The following is a 27,981-nucleotide window of genomic DNA, read 5'->3' as shown; positions in this document are numbered from 1 at the left end:
GTTTACAACAGAATAAGGCTCGCCGACATACCGCTGTTGTAACCCAACATTGTCTGTAGAGTGTCGACCGTTGCCTCCAGCTCAATCAACAGACTTGTCTCCAATCGAGCACATATAAAACATCATCAGACGGCATTTCCAGCGTCATCCACAACCAGCATTAACCGTCGCTGTATTGACCTGCCAACTGCAACAAGCATGTTACTACATCTCACAAATTGACACTCCGCACTTTGTAGAACACAATGCTTGCACGTTTGCTTGTTTGTATTCAACATTTTGGCAGCTTAAATGGTTCATATAGCTCTGAGCACTATGGGACTTAACATCTAAGGTCATCAGTCCCCTACAACTTAGAAGTACTTAAACCTAACTATCCTAAGCTCATCATGCACAACCATGCCCGTAGCAGGATTCGAACCAGCGACCGTAGAAGTCACGCGGTTCCGGACTGAAGCTTTTTGGCAGTTACACCGGTTACTATCCTACCAGCATCCCACATTTGCAATGGCTTATATCGCGCCTACATTAACCTGTGATCTTGCAGTGTCAATCATTTAAATGTTACCTAAACAAACGTATTCCAGAAATTTCGTTACCTTCTATTAATTATTTGTTGGTGTTGCGACATTTTTCCGTTATTTTGTGTGCACTGAAGTCAACGTCTGAAAGTGTATCTCTGCACTGTGTAAATAAATGGAAAATATCCATCATGTAATGTGAAGAAATCGCAATTTTTAAACGATATATTATTTCAATAGTTACAAGAGTGCAAAAATAATAAAAAAATATACAAACCTTGCATGCCTACTAATGATCCGAGTTTTCAATACAATGTTGTTATGCGAACAACTTTACGAAGTGCAGCCTGCACCTGTGGAGAAAAGAAAAAGATACTTTTGAGCTTAACAGTAAACCTACTTAAAACATAAGTTACTTTTAAAAACTTTAGAGCATGAAAAATGCAAAAGTCCGATATGGTAAAAACATACCTTGCTTATTAAGAGGTGTACCTAAATGTTGAAATATTGTCGTTACGAAGAGTAACCTATCAACGATAAAAAAAATTCTAGTTCGTAGTCGGTGAAAGTATTTTTATAGCCGTCAGAAACCATTAGAACATTAACCACAGTCTCTGTTATCGGCATCAGCTATCATTGGTCAGTAATAACTAACATCTGACATGTACATAGGCTTCGATAAAACTTCAAGAAACACTTACAAGCATTAATAGCTACATAATAATCATCACAAATTTTAAAATACCTAAGAGAAGTTTCGTTGAAAATACAACCCGTAATATAAATGTCAAATTTATGGTACCTGTGTCAGAAATACTTAGGAGCACATATTATAAGGGTTTTAATCTACAATAAAGAAAAATGAAAAATATACTAATGGTATACGAGCGGCACAGTATGACCCAAAATGTCTGTCCACCAACGAACTGTGCGTTAATTTTGCCTTCATTAAGCACAAAACGCAAGACTTACTAATTTCTTAAACTTATTTTTCCATCCGGATAACGATTAGCGCTTCCCTAAAGTTTGACAGTACATGGCGTTACAAATTCTACGTGTCTACTGTACTGTAAATTGCCCTGTTATCGAAGTATCAATTAAAGTCGTATTGCGTGTATTAACAAATATCATTTATTGAGGTTTTAAAATAGATTGACTTGCAACGTTATTTATGCCACTAAAGGGTTTCAGCCTTTTGGCTCATCATCAGGTTATGTAAAAAGTAACTTGATATAAAACCCATCCGTCGTCGAGTCATGCAGAGAAAGAAGTGGCCCTTAATCACACCAACAAACTTCGCCATATCGGCAAAGCATAGTATCACGCTTACGGAAGTATAGTCGCAGTATCAGCTGTGTGCGCACAACAGGTTCATTTAACACTCACGCACATAGGTCGTACTGGACAGGCAGCCCTGCTGATATAGAGCAACTGCTTTAATTCTGGAAGGCTTCGGCTTTGTGGTGTCACCGTCCCACAGGGCCATGTAAAGAGGAATCCTGTTGTAACTGCCATCTGCTGAAGGGGATATTTGACGAATATCTGTGGATTAAGGTGCTGGAGGCTCTGAATTAGCATCCTTGAAAGTCATACATCAAATCTGAATGTTAAATTGCTTCTCTTTTGGCATTAAATTTCGGCCCGTTCCGCCTAATTTGTAGGAGATTTCTTCAAAGTTCGGTAACTGGGAACAGTTATTGTTTCCTTACAACGACCGCTGGGATTAAGTATCTTTAGATATGTCTTTCAATTGAGCCCACCGGAGGCGAGTAAGTTTTGCTCTAATATATCTGTTTTAAAATAGATTTTAATAATAACCCACTTAAGCAACCAGCCCTTCAACTCTCCTCTCACTCTGTCACACGTTTCATTTTTCATTAGGTGGTTTATCGTTAAGTGGTAGATTTTTCGCTTTAGATAGTTCTAGAACATACATACTGCTTTACTGCTTGATAATAGCTCATTTCAAGTTATGTGATAATGAGGTACCGGGAGTCAGCGATCGATGGAAGGAGGGACTACAATATGAACTTAGAATATTTAGGGTTACGAGTGTTTAAGGAAGTACTACATGGCCCTGTTGTGACACCACCTTATCCGAATGAGGTGAGTGAGGTCGTTGCCAGTATCCAATCAGCGTTAGTTGGAATAGCCGCGATCGTATTCTTTTTAAAGTAGAGGAACCCTACCGCACGCAAATAAGTCGTTTGAAGGCCCAAATAACGAAATATTTGAATGGATCACGTGATTTGCGTTACATGAAAGGAAGCGAGCAGTTGGGTAAACAGACAGACCAGTTAAAGGAAAAAAAAAATCCGCCCTCTCGGAACGTACGGAGGGGATGTCTGCTCCGAATCTTGGGGTGAAATTACAAGAGAAGTGATGGAGCTGCAGGAGAGAAAACTGAGTGACGTGGCCAGATTGATAGTAAAGTTATTGACAGACAGTAAGAGGGTGCAGTGATTTATTTGTTAAGTTATCTAACCCTTTGCTTGAGTTGTTACAGGAGAGTAGAAAATTGTCCACCGATACTTTATCCCAGACTCACTATCTACTGTGGTTCCTGTTTGAGATACAGGAATAAGGTGAAAAGTTTGTACTGGGAAGATAATACTTTTGTAAGTTGCTATATCCAAAGTGCTCAGGACAGTTAATGCGTTATGTGAAGACAAAAATTGTGGCGCAGTGTAGCCTCAGTGAATTTCGGAAGTATTTGTGTAAGGAACTGATATCCCTGTGGGTACTGCAGGTATTAGTACAAAGGCACTACTGGCGGGTGCAACGAGATGAGGAGCCGTTAGCACGGAATATGTGGGATATGCACAGCATATACAGCGTGAACGTTGGTTGCCCCAATCGTGTTTACTTTTCCTGTACTCCATATTTCATATCTGTTTTCTGAGGTGCACTGTATATACAGTTCTCACCTATGGCACGATATTGCAAATGGGGACACAAAATCAGCTATGCTGCAAAACCCGTGCAGTTGGTACATTTTGTACTTAGACTTACCTTATAAGCCGATCCCTGGTATTTCCTTTGTCTTCGAGTACAATCACAGGCGTCTCACAAATTAATTTCGAAAACTTGGTACAGTAACTTGATGTAAAATTTAAACTTGGTTTTAGTGTTAATTTTATTATCTCTTTTTCGGATGTTACGATATATTTTGTAGTATGTAAGAGCCATTTGTAAACATAACCTGTGCTTTTCAGGAACTTCATCTACTGTGTAGCATTAAATCGTTAACTCTAAACTTCGCCGTTCTTTGCAAAGCCTTTGGCTATAACATCCTCGTTCTCATTTAACAGTTCCGCTATTTCATTATATGTTTACGGGAAAAAGGTATATTTTGGAGAAGCTGGGGACAGTTGCACAGGTTCTTTATAGTTAAGAGTGTTATGCTTAACCTATTTCGTAATAAATCGGTGTTTATGGTATACAGTTACTGTAAATAAATAACATACCGTGCCACAGTAGGTCTCTCTTTGAATAGTGGTGAATATTGTCTGCGTTTATCGTAAACTAACACTACTGTCGAATTTTCCTAGTGAATCTAAACTGAAAAAGGGTTTCAGAGAAAAAGTAAAACTTGTATCAAGATTTCAGTTGTCGTAATAAGGATTTCGCCATTGGCTAAAAAATCACTTAATTTCAAAAGACTATTGGTTGTGCTTGTAGCATATCAGAATCGTTAATTAAAGAAAATCAGCAGGCTTAGTAAGAACTTGCTTATTTAGTATTCCTTTAAATGGCGCAAAAGGCGTAAGTTATTTGTCTAATGTATTGCGACAGACATAATGCAGACTCACTGTTCTTGCTGTTTGGGTAGGGGATGAGTTAGCTGCTATTCGTAAGCAGATTGAAATAGTCCCGGATACTGTCAATCGATCAGAAGCTGCTTCGAATGGGCACGTTGAAATACCTACCATGGCTTGTGTACCAGACACACCAAAGATCTCAAGTACTAAACATGCCGTGGGCTCTGTCTCTCCTGTAGGAAATACAGAAACAAGCCATTGTAGTCTTTTTGGTTGTCATTGACGTGTCAATGGTAGGTCTAAGAGTCCTTTGTTGTGAAGGCAGAGATCAGAAAGGTCTCAGGATGCAGCACCCATATAACTAACCAACAAATCTGGTTGTCCTGTCTTCCACTGAAATAGAATCTGAGCGAGACTCACTTCATCTCTTGGTAAACCTGCTGTGTCCTGTGTCAAGGGGTAGTGAAATAAAAGGGGTAGGTGTCTATTCATAATCAGCAGTTCAAACGTACGGCGACTAATAGTGCCCATCAGGAAAATGGCAGCAAGGGCTGAGAAGGAACAGCAGGTGCTCTGTGTGTGCCTGGTGGCATCATTGAACATGCTGAAAAGTCTATTTCTGGAGCACTGATGGAACAAGATACAATCAACAGCAGACTGTGATCGACGCTGTAACAAACGATGCCTGTCGTTTGGTCCCTAGGGTCATACTTGGACCATTCCAGAGACTAGTAGAGAAGTTTGAGAATGCGAGACATGCTCACGGAGTTCCAGCGAAGCTCATGATCTGCACCATTTTCCCTCGGTTAGACCATGACGTCATGGTTCTGAATCGAGTGGAAGGCTTGAACCAGAGACTTCGAAGATTCTGTACCAAGCTAGAATAGCGCCAAAGAGTTGATAACTTTAAGGTGATCCTAAATGGGTCAGATGTGCACTACATATCAGAGGCAGTTACCCAGCTAGCTGGCCTTATGTGGAATTCAGAAACGAAGATTAGGCGACTTTCCGTTCAGTCCATATACTAACAGACATGAGGTATCAGTGTATGCAGGTGACAGCATTAAAATCCTAGAATTTAACAGCCAAAGCAAACATCACAGAGCCGGCCGAAGTGGCCGTGCGGTTCTAGGCGCTGCAGTCTGGAACCGTGAGACCGCTTCGGTAGCAGGTTCGAATCCTTCCTCGGGAATGGATGTGTGTGATGTCCTTAGGTTAGTTACGTTTAACTAGTTCTAAGTTCTAGGGGACTAATGACCTCAGAAGTTGAGTCCCATAGTGCTCAGCGCTATTTGAACCAATCATCACAGAGTGCCAGAGTGTTAAGCGCTCCTAAAATGCAGTGAAGCTCATATAATACAAGGCACAGGTAGCAGTCGACATCTTTGGCGAAAATTTAAGTGTATACCAAAAGGATAGCCATATGGAAAATGGTGGTGTGTTCGTAGCAGTACACAAGACTCAAATCCACCGAGATAAAAATTCAATTTGCATTTGTAATTGTTTAGGGCGAGACTCAGTAACAAGAGTGAGCCTAAAATTATAACACGGAGATCTGTTGACCTCCAAACTCACGCTGTTTGCGCAAGACTCAGTATTAAGTGTGACCATATAAATATAGTATCGAACACTAGACTCACTTCGTCGTGTAACTGAAAACTTCAGAGAAAACCTCAGTTCGCTTGCATAAAAGTTCCCTATTCATACTGTAATAATTCGAGGAAACTTAAATCATGCAGTTGTAAATAGGGATAATAATAGTTTTGTTTTATTGGGCCTGACAAGACATCTTGTTTAACATTATTAACTGCCTTCTCTGAAAACTCTGAGAAGAAGAATTTTTTAGCCGAGATCGCCATAAAAAACATTATTGTCGGTAACGGGTTTCGGTAAAAGAAAGTAGCTATTTTTCGTTCTCCATAATGATTATTAAAAACGTTTGTGCCAGCTACACACAATATCTTTCCATTGAATATTTATTTTATTTTATTTTATTTTATTTATTTTTTTTTTTTTTTGTCATCAGTCTACTGACAGGTTTGATGCGGCCCGCCACGAATTCCTTTCCTGTGCCAACGTCTTCATCTCACAGTACAACTTGCAACCTACGTCCTCAATTATTTTCTTGACGTATTCCAATCTCTGTCTTCCTCTACAGTTTTTGCCCTCTACCGCTCCCTCTGGTACCATGGAAGTCATTCCCTCATGTCTTAGCAGATGTCCTATCATCCTGTCCCTTCTCCTTATCAGTGTTTTCCACATATTCCTTTCCTCTCAGATTCTGCGTAGAACCTCCTCACTCCTTACCTTATCAGTCCACCTAATTTTCAACATTCGTCTATAGCACCACATCTCAAATGTTTCGATTCTCTTCTGTTTCGGTTTTCCCACAGTCCATGTTTCACTACCATACAATGCTATACTCCAGACGTACATCCTCAGAAATTTCTTCCTCAAGTTAAGGCCGGTATTTGATATTAGTAGACTTCTCTTGGCCAGATATGCCTTTTTTGCCATAGCGATTCTGCTTTTGATGTCCTCCTTGCTCCGTCCGTCATTGGTTATTTTACTGCCTAGGTAGCAGAATTACTCAACTTCATTGACTTCTTGACCATGAATCCTGATGTTAAGTTTCTCGCTGTTCTCATTTCTACTACTTCTCATTACCTTCGTCTTTGCCCGATTTACTCTCAAACCATACTGTGTACTCATTAGACTGTTCATTCCGTTCAGCAGATCATTTAATTCTTCTTCACTTTCACTCAGGATAGCAATGTCATCAGCGAATCGTATCATTGATATCCTTTCACCTTGTATTTTAATTCCACTCCTGAACCTTTCTTTTATTTCCATCATTGATTCCTCGATGTACAGATTGGAGAGTAGGGGCGAAAGGCTACAGCCTTGTCTTACACCCTTCTTAAAACGAGCACTTCGTTCTTGATCGTCCACTCTTATTATTCCCTCTTGGTTGTAGTACATATTGTATATGACCCCTACTTTTTTCAGAATCTCGAACAGCTTGCACCATTTTATATTGTCGAACGCTTTTTCCAGGTCGACAAATCCTATGAAAGTGTCTTGATTTTTCTTTAGCCTTGCCTCCATTATTAGCCGTAACGTCAGAATTACCTCTCTCGTCCTTTACTTTTCCTAAAGCCAAACTGATCGTCACCTAGCGCATTCTCAATTTTCTTTTCCATTCTGTATATTATTCTTGTAAGCAGCTTCGATGGATGAGCTGCTAAGCTCATTGTGCGATAATTCTCGCACTTGTCAGCTCTTGCCGTCTTCGGAATTGTGTGGATGATGCTTTTCCGAAAGTCGGATGGTATGTCGCCAGACTCATATATTCTACACACCAACGTGAATAGTCGTTTTGTTGCCACTTCCCCCAATGATTTTAGAAATTCTGATGGAATGTTATCTATCTCTTCTGCCTTATTTGACCGTAAGTCCTCCAAAGCCCTTTTAAATTCCGATTCTAATACTGGATCCACTATCTCTTCTAAATCGACTCCTGTTTCTTCTTCTATCACATCGGACAAATCTTGACCCTCATAGTGGCTTTCAATGTATTCTTTCCACCTATCTGCTCTCTCATCTGCATTTAACAGTGGAATTCCCGTTGCATTCTTAATGTTACCACCGTTGCTTTTAATGTCACCAAAGGTTGATTTGACTTTCCTGTATGCTGAGTCTGTCCTTCCGACAATTATATCTTTTTCGATGTCTTCACATTTTTCCTGCAGCCATTTCGTCTTAGCTTCCCTGCACTTCCTATTTATTTCATTCCTCAGCGACTTGTATTTCTGTAGCCCTGATTTTCCCGGAACATGTTTGTACTTCCTCCTTTCATCAATCAACTGAAGTATTTCTTCTGTTACCCATGGTTTCTTCACAGCTACCTTCTTTGTACCTATGTTTTCCTTCCCAACTTCTGTGATGGCCCTTTTTAGAGATGTTCATTCCTCTTCAACTGTACTGCCTACTGCGCTATTCCTCATTGCTGTATCTATAGCGTTGGAGAACTTCAAACGTATCTCGTCATTCCTTAGTACTTCCGTATCCCACTTCTTTGCGTATTGATTCTTCCTGACTAATGTCTTGGACTTCAGCCTACTCTTCATCACTACTATATTGTGATCTGAGTCTATATCTGCTCCTGGGTACGCCTTACAATCCAGTATCTGATTTCGCAATCTCTGTCTGACCATGATATAATCTGATTGAAATCTTCCCGTATCTCCCAGCCTTTTCCAAGTATACCTCCTCCTCTTGTGATTCTTGAACAGGGTATTCGCTATTACTAGATGAAACTTGTTACAGAACTCAATTAGTCTTTCTCCTTTTTCATTCCCAGTCCCAAGCCCATTTTCTCCTGTAACCTTTTCTTCTACTCCTTCCCCTACAACTGCATTCCCCCTACCTTCCTATTCATAACGAATCCTACACCTGTTATACCATTATCTGCTGCTGTTGATATTACCCGATACTGATCTGACCAGAAATCCTTGTCCTCCTTCCACTTCACTTCACTGACCCCTACTATATCTAGATTGGGCCTTTGCATTTCCCTTTTCAGATTTTCTAGTTTCCCTACCACGTTCAAGCTTCTGACATTCCACGCCCCGACTCGTAGAACGTTATCCTTTCCTTGATTATTCAATCTTTTTCTCATGGTAACCTCCCCCTTGGCAGTCCCCTCCCGGAGATCGGAATGGGGGACTATTCCGGAACCTTTTGCCAATGGAGAGATCATCATGACACTTCTTCAATTACAGGCCACATGTCCTGTGAATACACGTTACGTGTCTTTAATGCAGTGGTTTCCATTGCCTTCTGCATCCTTATGTCGTTGATCATTGCTGATTCTTCAGCCTTTAGGGGCAATTTCCCACCCCTAGAACAAGAGAGTGCCCTGAACCTCTATCCGCTCCTCCGCCCTCTTTGACAAGGCCGTTGGCAGAATGAGGCTGACTTTTTATGCCGGAAGTCTTCGGCCGCCAATGCTGATAATTTATCAAAATTTAGGCAGTGGTGGGGATCGAACCCGGGACCAAAGACGTTTCGATTATGAATCAAAGACGCTACCCCTAGACCACAGGTCACCCCATTGAATATACAGGTACATAAAACTTCAAATGAGTGATGCGTTGGCACCTCAAAATCAGAACTGCTATGTACATCACAATTCGCCAAAGCATCGATCCCGTAACAGAACACGTTATGCCTATCAGGGCGCCACGAGACTGCTTCCAACAGATAGTCGGAAAGCTTAGAACTGAGAGAACGGAAAGAGGTTAAAACAGATAGTTGGAAAACCACTCAGATATAAATTCGATCTAACGGCAACAAACAGACCTAACCTGTTTGTGGATGTCCCCATCGAAATTGGTAGCAGTGACTATAAGGGAATTATAGCAACAGTAAATACCAATTCTGGTATCGATAGTTCTAACGCCACAGCGTAGGTGCACGTTCGTAACTTGGCACTACAAGAGAGGACCAACTACGCCGATCATAGCGCTCTCTAGCCGACGCTGCGGAGCTCAACGTGCTTAGCCCTGCTTTCTGCCCCATTTCATCAAGGGCAGACGGCCAAGCAACTTAGTTTCTACTTTATAGGGGGCAAGCCATTACAGACTTTGCCTTTGTTACTCAAAAAAATGTTCAAATGTGTGTGAAATCTTATGGGACTTAACTGCTAAGGTCATCAGTCCCTAAGCTGAAACACTACTTAACCTAAATTATCCTAAAGACAAACACACACACAACCATGCCCGAGGGAGGACTCGAACCTCCGCCGGGACTAGCCGATCAGTCCATGACTGCAGCGCATCAGACTGCTCGGTTAATCGCAAGCGGCTTTGTTACTCAAAGATTACGTATATATTATTTACTAATATTCTCTATTATAGGTGTTTCTACTTTACATGCAGTACCGAAGTGTCAAGGCGAAACGAATGCAGTGCGCCGGCCATGTGGCGCGAATGAAGGACCACAGATGGCCTCGGAAGCTCCTGGATTTCACACCTACAGGAAAGAGACCGCCAGGGAGACCCAAGAAGCGTTGGAGGGATGGACTCCATCAAGATATAAACCAAGTGTCAATACATGTGAATGGATGGCGGATAGCAGCAATGGACAGAATACAGTGGAGGAGGAAACTTGTAGGTGCGTGCGGTCCACTGGGCCTGGTCACGTAGTAGTAGTAGTAGTAGTAGTAGTAGTAGTACCGAAGTGCTTTACCTTTCCTGCTCCAACTCGCTTCCGTCATTCGGCCTATTTTGCAGATCACAGGAGCAGACCCACGTGCCGCCTTCCAGGCGGTATAAAAGGATTGGCGGCGAGGATGTTTTTTTTTTCTCAACAAAAAAAATGTCCAAATGTGTGTTAAATCTTATGGGACTTAACTGCTAAGGCCATCAGTCCCTAAGCTTACACACTGTTGTTGTTGTGTTCTTCAGTCCTGAGACTGGTTTGATTCAGCCCTCCATGCTACTCTATCCTGTGCAAGCTTCTTCATCTCCCAGTACCTACTGCAAGCTACATCCTTCTGAATCTGCTTAGTGTATTCATCTCTTGGTCTCCTTCTACGATTTTTACCCTCCACGCTGCCCTCCAGTACTAAATTGGTGATCCCTTGATGCCTCAGAACATGTCCTACCAACCGATCCCTTCTTCTACTCAAGTTGTGCCACAAACTCCTCTTCTCCCCAATTCTATTCAATACCTCCTCATTAGTTATGTGATCTACCCATCAAATCTTCAGCGTTCTTCTATAGCACCACATTTCGAAAGCTTCTATTCTTTTGTTGTGGAAAAACTATTTATCGTTCATGTTTCACTTCCATACATGGCTACACTCCATACAAATACTTTCAGAAACGAATTCTGACACTTAAATCAATACGCGATGTTAACACATTTCTCTTCTTCAGAAACGCTTTCTTGCCATTGCCAGTCTACACTTTATATCCTCTCTACTTCGACCATCATCAGTTATTTTGCTCTCCAAATAGCAAAACTCCTTTACTACTTTAAGTGTCTCATTTCCTAATCTAATTCCCTCAGCATCACCCGACTTAATTCGACTACATCACATCATTCTCGTTTTGGTTTTGTTGATGTTCATCTTCTACCCTCCTTTCAAGACACCGTCCATTCCCTTCAACTGCTCTTACGAGTCCTTTGCTGTCTCTGACAGAATTACAATGTCATCGGCAAACCTCAAAGTTTTTATTTCATCTCCATGGATTTTAATACCTACTCCGAATTTTTCTTTTGTTTCCTTTACTGCTTGCTCAATATACAGATTGAATAACATCGGGGAGAGGCTACAACCCTGTATCACTCCCTACCCAGCCACTGCTTCCCTTTCATGTCCCTCGACTCTTAATAACTGCCATCTGCTTTCTGTACAAATTGTAAATAGCCTTTCGCTCCCTGTATTTTACCCCTGCCACCTTCAGAATTTGAAAGAGAGTATTCCAGTCAACATTGTCAAATGCTTTCTCTCAGTCGAAATTGCCAGAAACGTAGGTTTTCCTTTCCTTAATCTTTCTTCTAAGATGGGTCGTAAGGTCAGTATTGCCTCACGTGTTCCAACATTTCTACGGAATCCAAACTGATCTTCCCCGAGGTCGGCTTCTACCAGTTTTTCCATTCGTCTGTAAAGAATTCTCGTCAGTATTTTGCAGCTGTGTCTTATTAAACTGATAGTTCCGTAATTTTCACATCTGTCAACACCTTCTTTCTTTGGGATTGGAATTATAATATTCTTCTTGAAGTTTGAGGGAATCTCGCCTGTCTCATATATCTTGTTCACCACATGCTTGAGTTTTGTTAGGACTGGCTCTCCCAAGGTTAGATGTAGTTCTAATGGAATGTTGTCTACTCCCGGGGCCTTGTTTCGGTTCAGGTCTTTCAGTGCTCTGTCGAACTTCACGCAGTATCGTATCTCCCATTTCATCTTCATCTACATCATCTTCCATTTCCATAATAGTGTCCTCAAGAACATCGCCCCGGAATAGCTTACACACTACTTGACCTAAATTATCCTGAGGACAAACACACACACCGACGCCCGAGGGAGGACTCGAACCTCCGCCGGGACCAGCCGCACAGTCCATGACGGCCTTATATCTATGTGGCTGGATGAATGTGTGCTTCCACCCTTCGCTATAAGACATTATTTTGTGTCAACGATGGCTTCGCCACAGGAACAGGTTTCGCTGCCTGACCTTGTACGGTTCGAGGCTCAGCAAATGATGCAGCTGTTCGCTGCTGTGAGTGGACTGGTCACACTACAAACTGCAGTTACTACGGCACCTCTTGCGACCCCACCCGTACCACACACGACGCCTACGGAGCCGCCATTTCGTGCCTTCAATCCGGACGTTGAATGCTGGCCAGAGTACATCGCCCAGCTCGAGGCACACACACCAGGTACAGAGCGGCTTGCTTTTTTCATTGCCAACGCGGGTGTAATGTTATACCTTGTGCTCGTTCAAAATGGTTCAAAAGGCTCTGAGCACTATGCGACTTAACGTCTGAGGTCATCAGTCGCCTATAACTTAGAACTAATTAAACCTAACTAACCTAAGGACATCACACACATCCATGCCCGAGGCAGGATTCGAACCTGCGACCGTAGCGGTGGCTCGGTTCCACACTGTAGCGCCTAGAACCGCACGGCCACTCCGTAGGGCCTTGTGCTCGTAAAAGTGTTCCCGACCGCCCGCCGAGAGGCTAAAACTTATGGAGAAGTGATTGATGCTTTGAGCTTCCACTTCCGTGACAGTGTAAATGTGGTAGCTGCATGCTACAAATTCTTCCGTCTCTGGCGTTTTCCTACTCAGTCCAGACCTTCAGGGACTAACATCTGACGCTGACTTTAATTGCTCATGTGGACTCTCTTATGCAGATATCATGATTAGAGACGCTATTGCGCAGAATGTGGCGGACCACCGCATCCGCGAGCAAATCTTACGATTTAAAAACCCGTCGCCGGCCGCGGTGGTCTAGCGGTTCTGGCGCTCCAGTCCGGAACCGCGGGACTGCTACGGTCGCAGGTTCGAATCCTGCCTCGGGCATGGGTGTGTGTGATGTCCTTAGGTTAGTTAGGTTTAAGTAGTTCTAAGTTCTAGGGGACTTATCACCTAAGATGTTGAGTCCCATAGTGCTCAGAGCCATTTAAAAACCCGTCTTTGCAGAGAGGAGGGGACTTAAGATACATTAGACACGGCTACTTCCGCGTTCGACATGACCCCGAGTGTGTGTACTGTTAGTGCGGCACAACACGTGCCCTCCAGCCTGGCCCCGGCACAGAGCGTCACACCGCGGAGCCCGCGCGCAAGTAAACACTTTTCCAAAATGGCCCCCACTAAGAAACTGAAATCGTGTCCTAACTGTTTTCGTGCCCACCCACGGGAAAGTTGCCCATCGCCTCAGGCACAGTGTAATTTTTGTAATAGGAAAGGACATGGGCAATGTTGTGTGCTTAGTTCCGGCTCGTCCGTCTCCACACTACGACATGGCGCTGCCTTAGAGACGGACCAAATTCTGCTTCTGCCGATACGCGTATTAATATGTAACGTAGCCAATGAGATTGCTGCTCACGTAGAACCTTTTCTCCTCGCGGAACACACTCGCGCAGTGATACATGAACGCGCGAGGTATTATAAAGAGTGTACAGACCTCTGATTAGTCAGTCTACATTTGTCTGTACCAGTCTATAGTCAAGATTTAGTCTGCGCCTAATAAGATTACCATATTCCTGTATATAGCCATGAAGATAATTGCATAGACACTTTTGTCAAATATCAGAGATATGTGAGAATAAGATTAACGTACCAATACCAAAGGAACTTCAGATTGTCAATTGTAAATAGCATCCAGAAACAAGTTAAGTAATTTTTATGCTTGTTATTATTTTAATAAATGTGTGTGAAAATTAATCAAGTTCTGTTTAAAGTTTGTCACCGTCAATCTGCTACTCTAAGCGTGCAAGTGGCATTTGTATCGTCTGACCTAACGGACAGAAGATAAACACGCCACGATAAGACCACGAGACATATTGCTGACACTCGCCTATTTCCTTAGAGCGACAACTCAAATAATCTGATGGTGTGTGTACTGAAGGTCTTACAGTACGCACACCACATGCAAGCTGTGTGCAGTAAGAGAAACTCTAATTCACAGCCTGTTTCCCATTCGCGTGACTCGCGTGGGCGCCACCGCAACTGAAACCGCCATTATCATGATTCACATCATCAGCATATGGACGTTAATGCTATTTTTCAAGGCCTTCGGCTTCACGTGCTAATACCGTTCATGTGAATAAACAAGTTTTGCCAGGCACTTCCTCTCGCATTCAGCGCGGTGTGACGAAACTTTTTGTGTCTTTGAACATTTGTGGACGTTCTGTTCGCATGCACCTGGACACTGATGCGTCAGTTTCTTTACTGAACAGATCAACGTATGACGTGTTTGATTTGCCCCCACTTCGTCGTTTACATTCCACGCTGACTGCATTTACTGGACAGAAAATCTCAGCGCTCGGCAAGCCACAAAAGGTGCAACGACCCGTACAGTGTCTTTCCATGTGCTCTGGTCTAGTGATGCTATGAACATTTTTGCATGGATGCGTTTGAGCCGCGCGGGATTAGCAGAGCGGTCAGTGCGGCTCTCGCAGCCGAGCGAATCAGACGTGCGGTGTGTGCTCTCTGCTGTCTGAGAGGGCCCGCGCGCCTTGTTTACTTTCTTCGGCCGACACTAACGTGACGCCGTAGCGCTACAATACCATGGCAAACCAATACAGAAGGCCAACCTTCAAATTCACATTTCGGAACGACTTTACCCGACCAAAGGCGCTCGAAGTCGAACGCTTTTTAAAAGAGGAACATGAAGAGACATCCGCGCCCGCTTCGTGAGCCGAGGACGTCGAGACACAAGATCCCGATCCGCGGCCAGCTGAGGCGCAGCCGGATCATGAAGCATAAGCAGCACAAGGAGGACCGCGTTCGGCGGGGGGTGACATCACTTCCGATGTTCACTTCTCTCCAACTTCAACATGGATAACCTCGCCCAAACAACGCGTTGCCAGGCTTACCGCCTGGCGACAATGAATATCAATATGTTCAGTTCTCCTGTCAAGATCCAACTTTTGAAAGAAACCATACCAGCCATGGTAGTTGACTTTGCTTTCCTACAGGAAGTGAAAACGACTGCACTTCCGCACTTTTACGGTTACGCCACACATGTGACGCCCGGTAGCCCTGCAGACACCGGAGTGGCAATATTAGTGTGTGAAGGTATTGAAGTTACCGACGTCACGTTTCTTCCCTCCGCGCGAGTAATAGCATTTACGGCACTCAACACCCGATTCATTAATGTTTACGCCCCGTCGGGTACCACAAGACGTCACGACCGCGCCAGATTCTACTCCACAGATGTCGCTCCCCTTTTCCTTGGACGATACGACCACAGCGTCTTCGCCGGCGATTTTAATTGCGTACTTCACCCCAAGGACCAAATCCCACATTACATGCCTTGTCCGGAACTGGGTGCGATGATCCAAAAACTTCACTTGTGCGACACGTGGGAAAAAGTCCACGGTAGCCGCTCTGGCCACACTCATCTTACCAGTCATTCGGCCAGCCGACTTGGCCGCATATTTGTGTCACAAGATCTCACACAAGGTGTGGTGGACGCCGAACTATGGCCTCAAGCCTATTCCGATCACAGTACCTATATCTGCACTATACACCTACGCCCCCAACTAGTCTGGCGCAGCAATGGCTTTTGGAAGCTCAACATAATTCATCTTCAGGAACTGGATTGCCGTCTGCAAGTTGCAGCAACGTGGACTGACTGTGAACGCCGCCACCCACGATACACCTCGACCCTGGAGTGGTGGCTCCTCTGTGCCAAACCAGCAATCCATAGGACACTTAAACAATATGGCAAGGACGTGACTGCGTGGCATCGACCGACCCTCGATTTTTACTACGCGGCACTAAGGGACCTCGACGCCTTACCCCCGTCCCCGGAGAGACCACATGACCAAGGCAGAATCAAAGCTCACATACTATCATTGACGAAGCGCCGACTAGAAGGTGCAGTAGTCCGCTCGCGACGGCACGACCGAACGGTTGCAGAGGAAACCACTATGCACCACGTTGTGGCGGATAAGCGCCGACAACGCCAACATTTAATCACACAACTCAGGACACACGACGGTCGCTTATGTACGACCAAAGCAACCATAGTAAAGGCGGTGGAGCATCATTTTCGTTATCTTTACAAGGAAAGAACCGTCGATGACGAGGCCACTACTGAAGTGTTACAGCAGGTAACACGTACTATCGACGAGGCTACCGTGAATGCACTAACAGAGGAAATCTCACTCGAAGAAGTCGAAGACAACATGGACAAAGGTGCGGCCAATAAGTCTCCTGGACCTGATGGATTGCCCATTGAATTCTACCGGACTTTCCGTGACATAATGATGCCTCGCTGGGTTATAATGTTCCACGAACTTATGTCTACAGACTGTGTTGTGCCGCTAGCGTTTGTAGAAGGTCTTCTCAAACTGGTACACAAGCCAGGTGGAGGGCTATCGATTAACGACTATCGGCCGCTTACAATGCTGAACGCCGATTACAAGATTTTCACCAGGATTATGGCGAGCCATATTAAGACGACTTTGCCGATGATCCTCGCTCCAGAACAGACATCGCAGGGGGGAGAAGCCAACATACACATGGCCACCGGTGACTGCAGGGATTTAATAGCGATCGCTTCTGCGTGCCGTCTGAGAGCGGCGATCGTCTCCGTCGATTTCAACCGCGCCTTTGATAGAGTGCACCACAACTTCCTTCTACGAGTGATGGACTGTACGCGGTTCTAGGCACGCAGTCCGGAGCCGTGCGACTGCTACGGTCGCAGGTTCGAATCCTGCCACGAGCATGGATGTGTGTGATGTCCTTAGGTTAGTTAGGCTTAAGTAGTTCTAAGTTCTAGGGGACTGATGACCACAGTAGTTGAGTACCATAGTGCTCAGAGCCATTTGAACCATTTTTGATGGACTGTATGGGGTTCCCCCCGGGCCTCATCGACACCCTACGGTGTCTTTGGACCGCAGCCAGCTCACACGTCCAGGTCAACGGAAGGACGGTAGGACCAGCAGTACCCATTAAGAGGTCTCTACGACAGGGTCGTCCCCTTTCTACCTACCTTTATGCAATCGCACTCGAGCCACTCGTAGGGGGCCTTAACCACCGCCTGTCTGGCATCACGCTGCGGGACGTCACCTTTCGGTATACGACATACGCTGACGACCTGCTACTGCTGGTTCGTTCCAATGACGTTCAAAGCGTACTAACCTGGACTGAGCGATACGGGCAGGCCGCAGGCAGTCTTCTGAACATCAACAAGTCGGCAGCGTTGGATATTGGGCGTGATCTCGGACCGGAAGCCCTCGCTCCCCTCCCACCAGTTTCTGATCTGCGATATTTGGATATTTGGGAATCACGTTCAAGAAAGATGTACGTAAAACAGCTGCAGCAAACTACCGACGGTTATTACAGATCATACGCGCAATGGTGCGACAGAACCTGCTGCGGGACTTGAATCAGGTACAACGTGTTGAATACTTAAACCTCCACGTGGCATCAAAACTTAACCACGTGGCACAAGTCCTCCCACCAGCGCTGCAGATAGGTCGCCGGCTTCAGGCGGCCTTCAGTTACTACGTTTCCACAGGTATCTTTAAAGTACGATACGACACTCTTACCCTCCCAGTGCACAAAGGAGGGCTGGGATTGGTCAACGTCAGGGCGAGAGCAGCTGCCCTTTACATGAGCAACATGAGGAAACGATGGAAAAGTCAATATACCTCTCTCACGGGTCGTTTACTACAGGTTCTGATGCCAGTCTCTAACGTCACGCCGGTGTCCGTGGCGCACGTCGCACCACAGCTCTCCCAAGTGTCGACCTTCATTCTTGATTACAGCTATGTCAGCTCGAACCTCTCCGCCACACGTCCGCCAAAGGCGAAAGATTTTTATACCAACCTTCTGCGGGCTGTTCCCCATAACGTGGTGGAAAACAAGTACCCTACGGTTCACTGGCCAAGAGTGTGGAAAACGATACACCACAACTTTCTGTCATCCACGGTGCGTTCGAAGTGGTATCAGATCGCCAACAATAAAATATGCCACACAACAGCGACTTCACACTATTGGACTGGCAGACTCCCCTTATTGCCCAGATTGTCACCTTTTGGATACCGATGAACACCGTTTTACTTGCGCATCATCGTCTGGAGTTTGGCGACTAACACAGAAGATATTGGCTTGTTACCTCCGGGTCACACCTGATATGATTGACCCTCAGACCCTACTCTGTCCCGATGAAACTTACTTTCCGGCTGCCAAATATCATGCGCTTACATGGTTGAAAGGACTTACCGTCGCCTACATCTTTAGCGACGGAGAGAAAGAGCAGCGTGATTACTGGTGGTTCCTACAAAATGCTCACAATGCCCTCGAACGCACACCGAAATACCATACGCTCTTCGCAAATTATTCACGCAGCGTTTTCGTTAACCCCTGACTCAGCTGGGGAGTGCCAAGCTGCGGTTAATGTTCTGTGCCGCATCACACTAAAGGCTGAACGTTCTGCCTTGTCAGCCATGAGCGAAGGAAGAGACAAGCTGCTGCAAGGATGCTGTTTTCCTTGAGGCACTAGCGAAGCAGAATGCCTCCGTTGCAGATGCCCTTCGAAGGCGCTTTTGGAGATATCAGATAACGATGGTGAGGCTCCAAGTGGAACCAGTTACATTATTGAAGAACCTTTTAGTTGGAATTACATCAGTGATTTATATTTTTATTTTTTGGCTACTCTTTTATGCCACCTTTGTTGTTGTAACACTTACTTGTAACACTTAGTTACTAGAATTGTCATTTGTACACGTTACCTAAATGTAATCATGTAAAAAAAAAGTGCCAAAGGATAGCCCTAACCTTGATTTCCCATATTTCCCCTGGTATATAGGCAGCTCTCTGGGGTGGGTTTACTCAGTAGCCAACGCCTGAAGTGGATCAGAGTTTTTGTTATAGGATGAAAAGTTTTTTTTACTTCCATTTTCCTAAGGGGCTTTTTACGGGAAAAAAGTGGTAAAAAAAAAGCGGTCTAAGGCGCTGCAATCATGCACTTAGCGGCTGATCCCGGCGGAGGTTCGAGTCCTCCTTCGGGCATGGGTGCGTGTGTTTGTCCTTAGGATAATTTAGATCAAGTAGTATGTAAGCTTAGGGACTGATGACCTTAGCAGTTAAGTCCCATAAGATTTCACACACATTTGAACATTTTTGTGATGCGTTTGAACTTTTTGGCCTCTAAATTCAGGACATTGTACTTTGCATCAACGCTAGTGACCAAACAGACAGTGTTGCCGCACTATGGGATAACTTTACTGCACTCTTTTCTGGTGGCCTTGGTTGTGCCACGGACTTTGCAGCCCATGTTGTATTTAAAAGACAATGCCACGCCTATTTTTCGGCGCGCACGCCCGGCACCGCACGCCCTGCGCTGCACTGTAGCTGCTAAACGTAAGCATTTCCAAGACAGCGGTGTCATTGAACCTGTTTGTGCTTCGCAATGGGCTTCACCTATAGTGTGTGTCAAGAAACCAAACGGTCGTCTCCGTATTTGTGCCGACTTTACAGTAAATCCCCAGACAGTGGTTGCTACATTTCCTTTACCGCGTCCTGAAGACATTTTAGATAAGCTTGGTGCGGGAAAATTCTTTTCCACGATTGACTTGCAGGACGCATACTTTCAAATTCCGCTCAACGAACAGTCGCAGCGATATTTTGTGACCAACACTCAACTTGGATTGTTCAAGTTTCGTCAACTTATGTTCGATAGCACTTCAGCTCCTGCTATTTCGCAGTCTTACTTGCAGCAGTTGTGTGCCACGCTCCCTGGTTGTTGCGATTATCTGGACGATATAGTTGTCAGGTCGAACCCCTGACGAACATTTGCAGAATTTGCGTGCTTATTTACGGTCATTTTGCAGGCAGGACTGAAGGGTAACAGAGACAAGTGCAAATTTTTTCAAACTGAGATTCAGTATTTAGGACATATGATTAACGGACAGGGTATCCACCCCTCTACGTCACATCTCCGTGGGATTGGAGACTTGCCAGCACACAAGAACGTGAAAGAACTTTAGTCTGTGTTAGGCAAAACTGCATATTATGTTCGTTTTATATCAAATGCAGCGCAGATTGCAGCGCCATTGCATTGCCTTAGGCATAAGAACGTTCTTTTTGCTTGGTCTTTGGAATGTGACGTTGCTTTCCACAAGCTCAAATCTGCTTTGTTGAGTGATCGCTGATTGATTCCCTTCGATCCCTCCAAACCAGTTGTTTTGGCTGTCGATGCATCTTCTCATGGCACCGGCGCGGTTCTCTCGCACCGCATTAATTCTGTAGATCGCCCAATCGCTTTTGCTTCTAAGTTGCTCAATTCTGACCAGCAAAACTATTCTCAAATCGAGAAAGGAGCTTTAGCTATTGTATATGGAGTGACACAGTTTCATGATTTTTTTTTTTTTTTTTTTTGTACGGTCGCAATTTCTATTTGGCCACCGACCATAGGCTTTTGACATCGTTGTTTCACCCGTCAAAGCCAGTTCCAGCACGTACAGCACAAAAGTTGCAACGTTGGTCTTTGTTTTTGTCTAACTAAAATTAAGATATTTTGTTTCGGCCTACATTCCAGCATGGCAATGCTGATGCTTTGTCTCGTCTGCCTATCGGACCTGACGACAAGTTTGATTATTCAGAATTGTGATGCATGTTTATTGATTCGCAAGATAAGGAATTAGCTGATAGTTTTCCGGTAGATTTTCGTCGCATTGCCTCCGCGACGGCCGCCGATGCTTCTTTGCAGATTGTTCTACGGTTCCTTCACACTCAATGGCCTCCGTCTGCTAAGCAGACTAGTGATCCCCTTGTTCGACGTCACTTTGAGCAACGTCACAACTTGTCTGTACACCACGGTGTTATTTTGCTACGAAATGACAATGATCAGTCTCGTGTGGTTGTACCTCGTTCATTGCAGTCGTAAATCCTCCGCTTAATGCACGCTGGTCATTGGGGTATAGTGTAGACGAAGCAATTAGCGCGTCGCCACTGGACTTGTGTCGGCATTGATAAACTGTGAATTTGCTTGCTAATTGTCGCTCTTGCGTGGAGCATCAGTCTGCTCTATGCCAGCCAGTGCTTCTTTGCGTGGCCGACTCCTGATGCGCCTGGCAGCACGTTCATATTGATTTTGCGGGTCCTTTCTGGGACACCCGCTGATTAATATTTATGGTGGCGTACAACAACTTCCCTTCTGTTGTGGTTATGTCATCTACTACATCTGCCAGTACTATTCGGACTCTGATGTCTATTTTTGGCATTGAGGGCCTTCCTGAAATTGTCTCCGACTATGGCCCCAATTTGTGTCCTACGAGTTTGAAGCGTTCTGTGCTGCTAATGGCATTCGCCATATAACCTCGTTTCACCCCCAGTCTAAGGGCGAGGCAGAACGCTTTAAGCGTACCTTTAAGGCGCAGAAGAGCAAGTTGTGCGCCACCCACTCTCGCGAGTCCGCGCTATGGACTTTCCTTGCTTCCTATCGTTCCCAGCCACGTGGCGCCCGTTCCCCAGCGGAACTGCTACATGGCCACGCCCATTGGTCGCTCTTGAAGCTATAGCACCTGCGCTGCGCGATCCCGGTGCTTCGCCTCGTTATGGCTTGGCGTCGCATGTGAAACGCCCTGCTTAAGTCTGCAGGACAGAACTGGTAGTTGGAATTGTAGAAAGGGTCCAAAAGGGAGCTGTCAGTTACAATCTTTGTTTAGGTGTGCAAACAATAGAGCAAAAATTTTTGAATATACACTCCTGGAAATGGAAAAAAGAACACATTGACACCGGTGTGTCAGACCCACCATACTTGCTCCGGACACTGCGAGAGGGCTGTACAAACAATGATCACACGCACGGCACAGCGGACACACGAGGAACCGCGTTGTTGGCCGTCGAATGGCGCTAGCTGCGCAGCATTTGTGCACCGCCGCCGTCAGTGTCAGCCAGTTTGCCGTGGCATACGGAGCTCCATCGCAGTCTTTAACACTGGTAGCATGCCGCGACAGCGTGGACGTGAACCGTATGTGCAGTTGACGGACTTTGAGCGAGGGCGTATAGTGGGCATGCGGGAGGCCGGGTGGACGTACCGCCGAATTGCTCAACACGTGGGGCGTGAGGTCTCCACAGTACATCGATGTTGTCGCCAGTGGTCGGCGGAAGGTGCACGTGCCCGTCGACCTGGGACCGGACCGCAGCGACGCACGGATGCACGCCAAGACCGTAGGATCCTACGCAGTGCCGTAGGGGACCGCACCGCCACTTCCCAGCAAATTAGGGACACTGTTGCTCCTGGGGTATCGGCGAGGACCATTCGCAACCGTCTCCATGAAGCTGGGCTACGGTCCCGCACACCGTTAGGCCGTCTTCCGCTCACGCCCCAACATCGTGCAGCCCGCCTCCAGTGGTGTCGCGACAGGCGTGAATGGAGGGACGAATGGAGACGTGTCGTGTTCAGCGATGAGAGTCGCTTCTGCCTTGGTGCCAATGATGGTCGTATGCGTGTTTGGCGCCGTGCAGGTGAGCGCCACAATCAGGACTGCATACGACCGAGGCACACAGGGCCAACACCCGGCATCATGGTGTGGGGAGCGATCCCCTACACTGGCCGTACACCACTGGTGATCGTCGAGGGGACACTGAATAGTGCACGGTACATCCAAACCGTCATCGAACCCATCGTTCTACCATTCCTAGACCGGCAAGGGAACTTGCTGTTCCAACAGGACAATGCACGTCCGCATGTATCCCGTGCCACCCAACGTGATCTAGAAGGTGTAAGTCAACTACCCTGGCTAGCAAGATCTCCGGATCTGTCCCCCATTGAGCATGTTTGGGACTGGATGAAGCGTCGTCTCACGCGGTCTGCACGTCCGGCACGAACGCTGGTCCAACTGAGGCGCCAGGTGGAAATGGCATGGCAAGCCGTTCCACAGGACTACATCCAGCATCTCTACGATCGTCTCCATGGGAGAATAGCAGCCTGCATTGCTGCGAAATGTGGATATACACTGTACTAGTGCCGACATTGTGCATGCTCTGTTGCCTGTGTCTATGTGCCTGTGGTTCTGTCAGTGTGATCATGTGATGTATCTGACCCCAGGAATGTGTCAATAAAGTTTCCCCTTCCTGGGACAATGAATTCACGGTGTTCTTATTTCAATTTCCAGGAGTGTAGTTAACGGCTGAATAGGCCACGCTATCTTATGCCTTATGGGCACAACCACTTAAACTTAAAAACGACCGAAAGCCATTAACTTAAAGTACAGAGTCAAAACAGAATATTTAGGTGGCAGAAGGCCTCACGTAAGTAAAGTCTATAACTTGGCTGAGGCCCCCAACAAATCTAAAACTTGAAAAGCAAACAAGTTTAATCTAAAAACGGCTGAAGGCCCATGATTTAAGACTGCAGGTAAAACTAATTTTTTTATAAAAAGCAAAAGGCAGAAGGCCTGATCTTCAATTAGCACGCAAATTCACAGTTTATCAATGCCGACACAAGTCCTGTGGCGACGCGATAATTGCTTCGTCTACACTATACCCCAATGACCAGCGTGCATTAAGCGGAGGATTTACGACTGCAATGAACGAGGTACAACCACACGAGACTGATCATTGTCATTTCGTAGCAAAATAACACCGTGGTGTACAGACAAGGTGTGACGTTGCTCAAAGTGACGTCGAACAAGGGGATCACTAGTCTGCTTAGCAGACGGAGGCCATTGAGTGTGAAGGAACCGTAGAACAATCTGCAAAGAAGCATCGGCGGCCGTCGCGGAGGCAATGCGACGAAAATCTACCGGAAAACCTGCAGACTAGTGATCCTCTTGTTCGACGTCGGTGTCGCCGAGCGGTTCTAGGGGCTTCAGTCTGGAACCCCACGACCGCTACGGTCGCTGGTTCGAATCCTGCCTCGGGCATGGAAGTGTGTGATGTATTTAGGTAAGTTAGGTTTATGTAGTTCTAGGTTCTAGGGGACTGATGACCTCAGATGTTAAGTCCCATTGTGCTCAGAGCCATTTGAACCATTTTTGAAACAATGCAAGACTTGACAAGTGATTCAAATGGCTCTGAGCACTATGGGACTTAACATCTGTGGTCATCAGTCCCCTAGAACTTAGAACTACTTAAACCTAAATAACCTAAGGACATCACACACATCCATGCCCGAGGCAGGATTCGAACCTGCGACCGTAGCGGTCACGCGGTTCCAGACTGAAGCGCCTAGAACCGCACGGCCACACCAGCCGGCCGACATGACAAGTAAGGAACTTTCAATTTTGAAGTGTCTGAAGGCCGATTATTTAAAACAAAACTAACAGCATACAGAATCAAACCATCGGCTATAAGCCATTAAAATACACAATCAAACACCAATAAGAAAAGGCAGTACAGCCAGCGGCGCTGAGAAGTTTCCTGCGGTCGGTCTGCACTTAAAATATTAACGTTAGCTTAGGGGAGATAGGTAGTCGGCCCAACTGTGTGCGATCTGCCGGCCACCCAACCAAGAGACAGTCAACGGACCTACCGACAAGATGACTTGCTTTCCACCCGACGAGTGCACAAGGAACTGCACAGCCCAAACGTAAAATGCGTAGCTGCCCCCAACCAGGTATACATGAGCTGTCAAAACTACACACACGTGTTGGACAGCGACAACACAGCGAGGAAGGGACACAGCCTGAAATTTATGTCAGCGCCCAGGGCATGCAACCGGAACGCTAGCGGCCACAAGCCAGAAAATTCCGCTGGTGCATTTGGACTTCAAATAACCAAAATACAGTTAAGCACCACCGGATGGTGGCTAAACTTTCGCCAACTCGAACACTCGCTGCTGCTCATGGGAATATCCCCAACAGCCAGCCATGAAAACCAACGGCACAATGTGAACAGTCTGGCTACAGTAATTAAATCACCACTCAACTTTGATATCCTTGGTCGGTGAGCCACGAACCCCTTGAAACGTCCCCTTAGAAAAATTGTAAATGACTGTGCTGGTAAACTTCTTACGTTATTTGATTTTCAAACAGCCGAGCAAAACTGAATGTACTCAGAAATATCTATCTCTGCTTATTCTGATCATCACTAAACTGACACACTATATTTTTTTTTAGCGCAACGCAATCTGACTTTCAATAATCCCTACGAAAGAATGGACCTGACTAACAATAACCTATATCTTTCATGAATCATTTACCTCACAAAAATCTTCGCTACTCGAACTACTGCAGTACAGCGAGCGCCAATACTGGCAGCTAAATGAAAGATTTTAACTGCTGAAGACTCTAACTGATGATAGGCATGGTTAGCAAATGAAAGATTTTGATAGAGAACAAACAATGTATTTACCTTAATAGTGTTCTCTCCCCAGATCCACCACTCCTGGTGACTCACCTCCAACTGCGCAAAACTACGCACTGTTCACATCCAACTGTCCAACACTGCACACGCGAATATTCCAACAATGAGTCCAACTAGCCACCGACTGCACACAGGACAGTCAGTGATTTTCATACAGAACGCTACGTGGCGTTACCAACATATAAACCTAAACAGCCTACTTACACCCGTGGCAATCGTAACACCTCCCACACAGTCAGACACTGTGTAGAGACCGCCAGCAGCCCGGCCCATTGCGCCGCGCGGAGATTTCCTCGATGACCCAGCACAACCGACCGTCTGCCGCACACCGGGTAGCCGGAAACTATATGCACCAGACCAAATACAGTACAAGGTGCGAATATCGATACATTGCTTCTGCCACACGTAGAAAGAGGATGAACCACTGCATGACCGCAACAACCGCGTGAAACCAAACGCAGAATAACAGACAAGGTTTAAATCAATACATAAGCCGGAGACAGCACGGCTCAGCATGCTTTGGTGTTCCATCGCGTTTTATCTGGAAGGCAGCGATGTGAGCAGGGGCGCATTCTTCGCCAGCTGTGCCGCGCCGTGTTTGTAATTTCTGGTCTCACCGGCACTGTCACGCCACACTGAAAACAGATCCGTTTGTGCCGTCCTCGGTTTTCTGCCGCTGTTTGTTTGTCAGCACAATTGGAGGCTTCGCGGCTTCCGCCACCTCAGCCCAAGACTCCATCGACGGCGTCTCCGCCGCTCGCGCCTCCACGCTCTCGCCTCCGGCGTGGGCGCCCCTACCTGCACCGCCGATCCGGTCTGCAGCTCCGGGCGGACGCCTCTCGCCGCCGCCACGGTCCCACCTTCGGCCGCCGTCGCCGTCGCCGCCGTGTTTCTCTTCGGTGCCGGAGCCAATGGACGCTGAGGCTGCCGTCGCGCCGCCGCCGTCACCCGTGGAGGTCGTTGCTGCACCGGTGGCGGTGCGTGTACCGGGCGGGTTTTGAAGGGTGCGTTTTCCTCGAACCCTCGCGAGAAATTCAGTGACGCGGGTGGGCAGCACGTCCGGTAGTTCCTCTGCTTTCAGCCCAGGTGATCAAGAGCAGACGACAAGAAACTAACGTTCTACTTCATAGGGGGTTAGGCACTACAGACTTTGCATTTGTCACTCAAAAGTTACGTATACATTATTTACTAATATTCTCTGTTATATGTGCTTACTTTACATGCAATACCGAAGTGCTTTACCTCTCTTGCTCCGACTCACTTCCATCATTCGGCCTATTTGGTAGATCACAGGAGCAGACCCACGTGCCGCCTTCCAGGCGGGATACAAAACCAAGAATATAGGACAACTAAAACTTCCTGGCCGATTAAAACTGTGTGCCGGACCGAGACTCGAACTCGAGACCTTTGCTTTCCGCGGGCAAGTGCTCTACCAACTGAGCTACCCGAACACGACTCACGCCCCGTCCTCACAGCTTTACTTCTGCCAGTACCTCGTCACCTACCTTCCAAACTTTACAGAAGCTCCCCCGCGAACCTTGCAGGAGAGCTTCTGTAAAGTTTGGAAGGTAGGAGACGAGGTACTGGCAGAAGTAAAGCTTTGAGGAAGGGGCGTGAGTCGTGCTCGGGAAGCTCAGTTGGCAGAGCACTTGCCCGCGAAAGGCGAAGTTCCCGAGTTCGAGTCTCGGTCCGGCACACAGTTTTAATCCGCCAGGAAGTTTCATATCAGCTCACACTCAGCTGCAGATTGAAAATCTCATTTTGGACAAATAAATCAATTAGAAAGGTCATTGGTCAGTAGACTAGACAAAAAGGCAGTAATGTCTCATATCAAAGAGAAACGTGAAATTCTTAGACCAGGACAGGGCATGTAGAGGGACTACGGCTCACATTGAAAAGAAAGGTTAACCACGAACTACGGAGATATATCCATTAGAACAGCTGATGATTCGAGGGATCGTCCATTGAGCACAGTCACTGTAAAGAAACTTCTAATGAAGCACAGACTATTGCGTAATAGGTATAACACGAAGCACTTGGCAATACAGAGATGCTGAAAGAAACGCGTTTGGCATCCGAGAGAGCAATGCATGAAATCTTCAGTGACTGCCGTAGCAGAGTATTGTCGAAATA

Source organism: Schistocerca nitens, chromosome 6 (genome assembly GCF_023898315.1).
Source record: "Schistocerca nitens isolate TAMUIC-IGC-003100 chromosome 6, iqSchNite1.1, whole genome shotgun sequence".
Taxonomy (NCBI): domain Eukaryota; kingdom Metazoa; phylum Arthropoda; class Insecta; order Orthoptera; family Acrididae; genus Schistocerca; species Schistocerca nitens.
Note: the sequence above shows the minus strand (reverse complement) of the source record.